This window comes from Mus caroli, unplaced genomic scaffold (genome assembly GCF_978045245.1).
Source record: "Mus caroli unplaced genomic scaffold, Mus_caroli_1 scaffold_7, whole genome shotgun sequence".
In the NCBI taxonomy this organism is placed as follows: Eukaryota; Metazoa; Chordata; class Mammalia; order Rodentia; family Muridae; genus Mus; species Mus caroli.
In genome coordinates, this window is record NW_028227262.1 from 124,308,707 (window position 1) to 124,318,198 (window position 9,492).

General features: G+C 37.2%; 1 pseudogene; it reads right to left on the reverse strand.

Moving 5' to 3' along the window:
- Positions 1–8,285: 8,285 nt before the first annotated feature.
- On the reverse strand, positions 8,286–9,235 carry LOC110296842 (E3 ubiquitin-protein ligase RNF4 pseudogene; annotated as a pseudogene).
- Positions 9,236–9,492: the final 257 nt, after the last annotated feature.

The window sequence follows — 9,492 nt, forward strand, 5'->3', positions numbered from 1 at the left end:
ACAGAGTGACTAAATGGCTGAATCTTTTGAGGAAATTGACATAACTTCTCTGAATCATCTCCACAGATATAACCCCTTAAACCACAGAGTTCCACGTATGACACTTCTCAACTTAAAATTATCCCAAATCTCCTAACAATGGGTAAAAGTAAATAAATAAACAACCCACTAGATTCTAGGGACTCAAGCTGAATGTCAAAAATAAAGATGTCTCCAAAGTGTATGAAGTGGTAGATATTGGTAGTAGATCATCTTAAGTCAGAAAATTTCAGTATTTAGGTTATTTTAAGCAAACAGAACAAAAACAAAACAAAAACAACAACAACAAAAAAAAAAAAAAACAAAAAAGAAGAAGGTATGTTGTTTCTACTGTTTTATATAGTAACCAATAATCAGAAGATTTTGGAAGGATTCAGAATACAAATCTTGTGTACAAGGTATATGTACATCTGTTTACATGCTTGTATGTGGGTCCATATGTGCATTAAAGTGCTAGTTTTTGTGTAAGGCCAGAGTTCAATGTTATATGCCCTCCTCAATAGCTCTCCACTTGAGTTTTTGAGACAGGATCTCTCACTAAACCTGAAGGCATCTGATTCAGCTAGTCTAGCTAACACTAAACCCCAGGGATCTTACTACTCACCTCTTTCCAGGGCTGGGATTATGGGTGCATGCCACCATTGCTCTACTTTTTATTAGCTAATGAAGAGCATAACTTAGGTCTTCATGCTTTTATGTCAAATAGTATCCCAACTGAGTCAACTCTCTAGCAGTGTTATGCACAGTTCGGAAAAGTTAATGTCTTATATTTTCTGCAAGTTTTATGAATACCTCTATCAAGCAAATGAGGATATAACTAATGTTTAAGAATACATTCTCTCTCCTCTCATGTCCTTCATAACATAGGATGCACAATTAACTGGACTCAGAATATATAGGAATGGCCTTACACAGGAATCTGTTATGATTATTACTGGTTTGGAAATCACCTGAGTACACAGATATAATAGAAAAGTCATATCACCTTGTGTCTCCTTCACACTGCCAAGACCTACATCTACAATCTTGCTTGAAGTGGGGAATTCCAGATTCTGAAAATTTCCTATGAGAAGAAATAGAAATGACCTATTCACTCACTGAAATTGTTCAGCTAGAGGAAAAACCATCGTTTATTACATAAATAAAAAAATAAAGCCAAACACTAATAAATGAATGGACAAATATATTAAACCTTCTAAATGTGTCTTGTGGCACATTTTTGTCCAAGTTTTATATTAAAGCAATTTGGGATTTAAAAATATATAAATAATAGAAATTCCATGCATTCTTCAATGATTGTCCTCTAGTACATCTTATATTACTAAAGTGAAATAACTAAACTATAAAAATAATATTTGTTCATTGCCCATGGATTTAAATATTCTATTTTAAATTTTCTTTACCTCTTCTGGGATCCAGGTTGCCACACTTCACCCCATGGCCCGGCCTTTTCATTCTGAAACGTTCTGGAACCATTTTGGTCTTTACCTTTGGGGACCATGACTCATGACTCTTTGCACAGTATTGGCCAGTTATCTTACAAAATTCTCTCTCTCTCTTCCTCTCTCCCTCTCTCTCCTATTGTGTTTGTTCTTTATTCAATACCATTTGGGTGATGTGCTTTTGTTATGCTATGTGTTAGAAGGATATGATAGCACCACATTCAAGCCACGATTATTACCACTGCATTTGGTTCAGTAGTGCTATGTATAAGACAGAGGTGCAATTTGCCCTGAGTGAGTAATTATATATTGCATATGTATATTTCAGTTACTGTATTGTATCTCATCAATATATACAAGTATTACAAGTCAAGGTTTTATGATTACTAAAACTATAATCCTACATTTCTGTTTTAATTTCATTTATTCAATATAATTTTTCCGCTTTAAAAGCTGCTATTCTCCTCAATTGCTTGCATATTCAAGTGTTTAGACCATGATGAACTCACAGATTTTACTTTGCTCTCTATATTATGACCCTATAATAAGAGAGGCTTAGCATCTTAAAACGTAGTAATAATGACCCCATTTGTGAGTTCCAAGGATCCTGTCTCCTTTTTAAACTCGGGACTGACTGCATTTGTTTCTCTGGTTCATGACAGAATATATGTCTAGTCATTTTTAAATTTTTTTCTTTTGATTTCCTTGCCTTATCAAAATGTCCCATTTCTAAATTTTAGCTCTACTTCTAATATTTTAATATTTTTAAAAGAAATCTTGTTTACTTCATTCTTATTGTTTGCAATTTTCTCTTTGTCCTCTTTTTCTGTATGTCTATTTTATATATAGGGGCTGATGAAGGAAGATAATCACTCCGATGTGGGCAAAGACAAATGACTTCTTCCAATGTTTTGAAAAATATTCCATTTATTCTTTTGACTTTTAAGATGAATGTGAGCAAATTAAAGGAGTCATTCCTCTACTTTAGCCATCAATTTTCAACACCCTGGGAAGGGTGACAGTTAATGGTGCTGGTAATGGGCTCTACTTCTTGTTCTATTATTGTGGTTGACTCAGAGAAGGATCGACAATAGCTAAGGACAATGACTGGGCCCATCAATCTTTCAACCCAAAATAACTTAAGACAACACATAGTCTTGTGGGTGAAAATTAAAGTAGAATTCTTTTTTATTTGTTTGATAATCATAAAAAACAAGTAGATACCCTGTTAGATCCTGGTAAATATGTAAATTTATTCTAATCAGAAACTATAAACCTGACTTTCTTTTTAAATGTATATTAAAACATATACAAAACATTTATTTTATTATGGTGTTGAAGAAAATTCTTGAGAGGAGATAGGACCACCAATTTGCATATTCTCTCTCTCTCTCTCTCTCTCTGTGTTTATTGTGGTTATGCATACTGTTTCCCTATGCTTATAAAATTTTAACCAAATCTTATTCAGAATGTTTTTAGCACATATCTATAAATGGTTAATAATGACAAAGGATGCTAAAATGTCTCTGAGACAGCAAATAGCCAAGTCTACGTGATCTATTCAGACAAGAGATTAAAATTTCTAAAATTCACATATTATACTCAACAGTAACAAGTAAAATGTGTATTTCTTTCAAATTATAAATATGATGAACATAGCCATGGATTGTTTTAAAAGTCTGAACGTGGTTTAAAGTAGCTACATTATTGAACAAGGAGTCAAAGACACTTGTTCCTGCTTTGGGAACCCTACTCCTACTAAGTTGCCTCATTCAGCCTTGATGTGATGGTATGTGCCTGATCTTGTAACTTGATATGCTGTGTTTGGTTTATGTTCCTGGGAGGCTTGCCCTTTTCTGAGAAGGTGGGAGGTATGTAGAACTGGGGGAGACAAGAGATGGAGGTAGACTGGAAGAACGGTAGGAAAGGGAAACTGCACTGGGATGTAATTTATGAGAGAAGAATAAAAAACAAAAATAAATAAAAGAAACAATTTTAAAAATACTAAACAGCCGGGTGTGGTGGCACACGCCTTTAATCCCAGCATTGGGGAGGCAGAGGCAGGCAGATTTCTGAGTTCAAGGACAGCCTGGTCTACAAAGTAAGTTCCAGGACAGCCAGGGCTACAGAGAAACCCTGTCTGGAAAAACAAAACGAAACAAAACAACAAACAAACAAACAAACAAAAAAACCACCAAAACCCAAAAAACAACCAACCAACCAAACAAAAAAAAAACCTAAACAAAGAAATAACATAAATACAATTTGATTTATGTTTACCTGTTTTAAAAAAATCCTTTGATTTAAAATTACTAAGGCATCCATTTGAATTGCCACCCAGAAATTAAGTATTTCAATACCTTCCCTCATTAAAAATGTCTCAGTAATTATTCCTAGCAGTATCTATATCATTGCCAAAAAAGAAGCCAACAAAGAAATGTGAAAGACTTATGGAGATGAAACTCATAAATATGAATGACTAATAAATATATTTATGTCACAATTTGGCCTGGAAAACACAACTGTGGAAAGATGAAGTGGGTATCTGAGAGTCTACTCATTTGAATACACTCCAATTGAATCTATGAAAGTTACTTATTTGCATTGAAATGATCCCAAAAATTCATCTAAGAAGAAAATAGGATGCAGAATTTATATTAGTAAAGAAGTATGAAAGGATTAACTGAGTGGAATTGAAGACCTAAGTAAACAAGTTCCAAAAACGACAACCAGATGATTCTAAACACAAGTGTCCATATCATGCATTGCAAAAAGGATTATCAAGTGGAGCTAGGAGCTAGACACGGCATGGATAAAACTGGATCTGTTTGTCACAATGTGTAAAAGTCAGCTCAGAATAAGCCACAGACCTGACACAATGAAACTACTACTACAGGAAGCTACAGGAGAGAAAGAAGCACATGGAATATGGATAGAGACACCCACTTTCAGATGTCAGGAAATAATAGCAAAACTGACTTTCGTGATTTTATGAAATCTGGACCTTTCTGCTCAGACAGGCATAGAAATTAGAAGAATGAGAAGATGGCTACAGAGTAGACTAGGGAAATCTCAAGTCATTCAGCAGATAGATGTTAGTATCCTGTATATACATATACACATACACATACACATACATACACATACTTATATATAAATATATACTTATATATACTGTATATATATATATATGTATATATATATATAAATTTATAACTCAGAGAAAGACATTAATATTATCCATTTAAATTCTGACAGTTTTTTTCAGTAAGATATTTAAAAACATTATCAAGTACAATACAGTTTTCATACCAGTTATTGATATATGTATTCATTTTATGTTGTTACAAAATAATATGTTTTCTCTCTATGATGCTTAATTTTTTCCATTTAGTTGAAGTAGGAAATAAGTAGGTGTGCCAGAGAAGTGCTTCAGTAGCTAAAAGTAATGATGGCAGGAAACTGACAGCCTGAGTCTTCTCTCCAGGATCCACAGTAGAGAAAACAGACTTCTGAAAGTTTCCTGTCCTCTCGTCTCCACCAGGAGACACATGCACATCTGCACACACCTGTGTGTGCATGCACACAGTAATGATAATCTTATAATTAAAAATAAAAAATAAAAGAAGGGACCTCCTGCAGCTCCAGTTCCAGGGCTCCAACATCCTTTCTTGTCTCCACTAGTACTGCATGGACACATTACACATACATACACCCATACACATAAAAATATTTTTTCTTAAAAAATGCTTTGATTATTAAAGCACACCTCTGAGAGGGCACCTTCAGAGACTAGATTCTGAATGGGCAGAAATAATAGTTAATGCTATTAATAATTCATCATATAAAAGTGATTGACCCTAAATGAAATGCTATTGATCATTTAATATTTAATAGAATGTTGGAAGGAAGTTGTGCAAGAGTCAAAGATGGGACAGGCATGCAGGAAGGCAGTTCCTAAGTAGATAACTTTGGGGACTATGTCCTAACTTAATGCCTTACTGGTCCATCCTATTTCCTGTCCCATTATGTCAGCTGCTCCACCATGAACCTCTCCTCTTCCATGTTGAACTGAACACATCAAAATGATAAGCAAAAGAACTCCTTCCTAAGTTTTTAAAGACATTATCTTATTAGCAATAATGAAATAGGACACGGCAGCTGCCAGGCTACTTGGCTTTTAGCTACTTATATTCCTTATGCTCCTTTCACTAATGTATAACAAGAGATAATGAACTCAAATTGTGATGGAATTTTCTAAAGTTTAACATTTTCTGATATTGAAAAGCTAAACTCCAGGATTCATTATAATGCAGTGGTAGACTAACTCATGGGCCTACATCCTTGCATATGTCCATATCTTGGCTGATGCAACAGTGCAGTATCCTTTTGATGAAAACCACCATGAGACACTCATACTTGTAACCTGGTTTCTTAAATTAAAAAAAAAAAATCACAATATTGTTTCATAGTTTCACCATGAGCTCAAAATAGGAACATGTATTCCTTTGTAGTTCTGCCATCTGTTTGTCAAGAACATCCAGGCTTAACTAGTACTTTCTAGATCAATGCAGACATAAGTAAAAGACTCACTTACATCATTTGACTCTAAGTTAGTTGTTTTCACCAAGAATGGAAAAGCATGCCTCCATTCAGCCTCTAGCCCAAGATAACCCAGATTGGTGAACACAAGAGATATGTGAAAAATTAATGTTAATTGTTAGTTTTGGTTGATTTTTATGCATCAGCATTGTTTCTGTAGATAGATGATACTCATTTTATCTATTAAAAGATTAAATTTTATTCCTCTTTATAAAGAGCTTATCATTTTAATAGGACATTTCATCAAATTAATAAGAATTAAATCACAAGAAACAATTTTTTTAGTTCAAATTGTTTTATTTCCATCTTTAATACTAGTCCAAAACAGACTGATACCCATGAGCATAGTTTAAATGTAACAAAGAAAAGACTTAAACTATATACATTAAGAAAAAAGGAAAGAAAATCTTTTCTATACCAATCTTTCCCTATTAATGCAGTTTCTGATTAGAAGAACACATCTTTTTCTCAATTTAATTTAGGATAAAGTAATAAGAACTTTTATGATCAACTTCATACACCGTCCTTGAGGAGAAAACAAATTTTTAAGTGGGTGTTACCACATTTACTGGTGAACTGGCTGCATGGTTGCCTTGTCTCTTTGAAGTCTGGCTATCATTAGAACTAACAAGACCAAGTCCATGAGGCCCACAGGGAAATCAATGGCTGTGACATCCAAGGGGGAGAGGAGAGCACACACATCACAATGATGAGAGCTAATGCTCTCACCCTCTGAGTCCATGTAGAAAAAAAAAAAACCCCTATTACTCTCATTCAAACTAACTGAAGTCAAACAGTTAAAAAGTCAGAATGAAGAATAAAACTATTTTCTTTTCACATAGCGGAGGGACACTCCTTCAGCTCCATTTAAAGTGAATTCTGTGCTGAGTCCCTGCTCCTTCAGAACAGTAAACTGAAAGTCAGTTATTGCTAGCAAAGCTCCAGTGGTCCCTTTCCCACCTCAAAGATGTTTCACACAAAAAGGCTATTGGTTTGGCTTGAAGCCCTCTGAGGAAGTAGTGTGGAGGTGGAGGCAGGCTGGCATTCAAGGCCTATCCTCTACAAGCCTCCCTGTGCCTGGTGTCCCCAGGGGCAATTTTCCACCTGTCTCCATGAGCACCAGAGTCTCCCACACATATATGGTGGAGCAGACATTGTTATGTAGTCCCACTGGAAGAGGCACCATGCTTTGCTGACCAAAACCTACTGAGCAGTCAAAAGTCCAGAGGATCAAAGTTCAACTGGCTAGAAGAGCAAGCAGCTTTGGAAATACCTGTCTATTCAAGGGGTGTGGGAAAGCTAGGGCAGTGTAGGTTGAGTAGGGCAATACCTCTGACACAAGGGCAATAGTGACTTGGGCAAAAGCATGTAAGTGACAGCTGATAAGGCCATTGTTACTGCTACCACCTCCTATTATCTATGCTTGAGCAGACATTAGGCAGTAGGAACTGAAAAACTGAGGACCCATCTTAGCAGAAAAGAGAGGACACTCAAACACTTGTTCTATTAGCCTTCAATATTCTGTGCCGGTAAAAGAACTTTGGAGCATGGGTAGGGTTCCTGAGAACAGTTGGTGAACATCGATGGGGTGAGATGAGCACTGCTCCCATAGGCAACACTGGGATGAGAATACCAGCAGTGCTACATCTTCCAGATTGCTAAAGAGCAGGTGAAGAACAGGTTTTATTGCACTTTCTCATTCTTAGGAAACAGGATTGCCCTGCAGAGTCACTTGATTTGCAGAAAACACTGCACACCAATGATGAGTTTCAGGCAGAATCATAGGTCACCTCTGCTCTCATGGGAAGGAAAACTAAAAGTCCACCAGTTAGGCTTTTCGTGGGCAGTTTATGCACTGGTATCCTTGGGCTATTTGGGCTGTCTGGCCAGGTCACTGTTTGGCAGGCAGAATAGCTAACTGACAGGTGCCTTGGGAAGGTTCTGCACACACAAGAGCTGGGGCAAACTTTCCCAACAGGGAAACTACTTGGCCAACATGTAAACTCCATAAAGAGGCTGGAGCCATGATGCTCAACCCCAATATGCCGGACTCCTTTTTTTCTACTCTGGGCTCAGACCACCCAAAGGGGCAGAGATGCTGAGCTGATCTAGGAGGATCCATGGACCGTGCTACATAGCATCAAATGAGATAACAAAAGGATCTAAGGGGTTGGAAAACAAAAGACCAGTTTACATCAGACATTGATTTTTGAAAGTCTTTTTGAGCTCAGGAAACTGGAGGCAGATACCATGCAGAAAAAGCCAGCCTGGCTGTCTGTTCATTGGTATCCTGAGCAATTGTGAACATTTCATATATAAATGGGGTGGTACCGCTTATGGTTGATCTTTTTCCTACAAGTTGGGCAAGTGTTAGCATTCTTAAGGGAATCACGGAGGCACTGGCTACAGAAGACATGGCCACATTCTGTAGAAACAATGAGACGCCCATTCTGCACAATCTCAGAGTATCCATCCATACAGATAGGACAACTGACGGTACCTGAGGGCCTGGGTCCAGTAGCTCCATCATCCTTGGTGCTTCGAGGAGTATGGGTAGTCACGTACACATCTTTGTCCCTAGACAGCTCCTCATCATCACTGCTCACCACACAGCTGTCAGCATGCTCTTGGCACAACCTCCTCCCATTTCTCCTTGGCCTTCTCCTTTCTTCAACAATCACAACAGAGTCATTGTGAGTCAGGTCCACAACCACTGGCTCTAAAGATTCACAGGTGAGGTCCACGATTTCATCTCCAACAGTTTCCAAAAGTTCTATGGGTTCTGTTTCCAAGGAAACCTCAGGGGTTGAAGTTGTTTCCCGAGTTTGCTTCTGGGTTTGTCTAGAATTTACAGTTCCACCACGCCGCTTTCTTTGAGGATTTCTTGTACTCATTGTGCTCTCTGGCTTCAATCCACAGAAAAGGAAGTGATCTACACCAAGGTTTATGGTGTGGTAGGATGTTCTCAATCTCTCATGCCTACTGAATACTCATCCTGTGGTTTACAATTTGGAGCCAACTAGATGTGCAGTATTTCCAAATTTTGGAGGTGGGGTTTGCTGCCAGATGCCTCGGCCGATGAGCTCGGGCAAGGACGTACCGACTCCAGCCACCGCTGAGGAGACCCGCTCAGGCAAGCCTCCACTGCCTCACGAAGACCCACTTCCCCACAAGAAACAATTTAATGACTCATTTTGTTTTACAACAAATTATTCTTAAATGTCATAATTTTATCCTAATGACTGCTTATAAAAATAAATTTATAATTTTTATTGTTTTAAGTTTTTAGAGTAACTCTTGAATATTAGATTTGTTTGAAAAGCAATTCAAAGGTAAAGTTCCCTGGCTAGAGTGTAAGTGGGATTAAGGCGTGAAGAGTCTTCTGACTAGGTTAAGGGCAACATTTGAT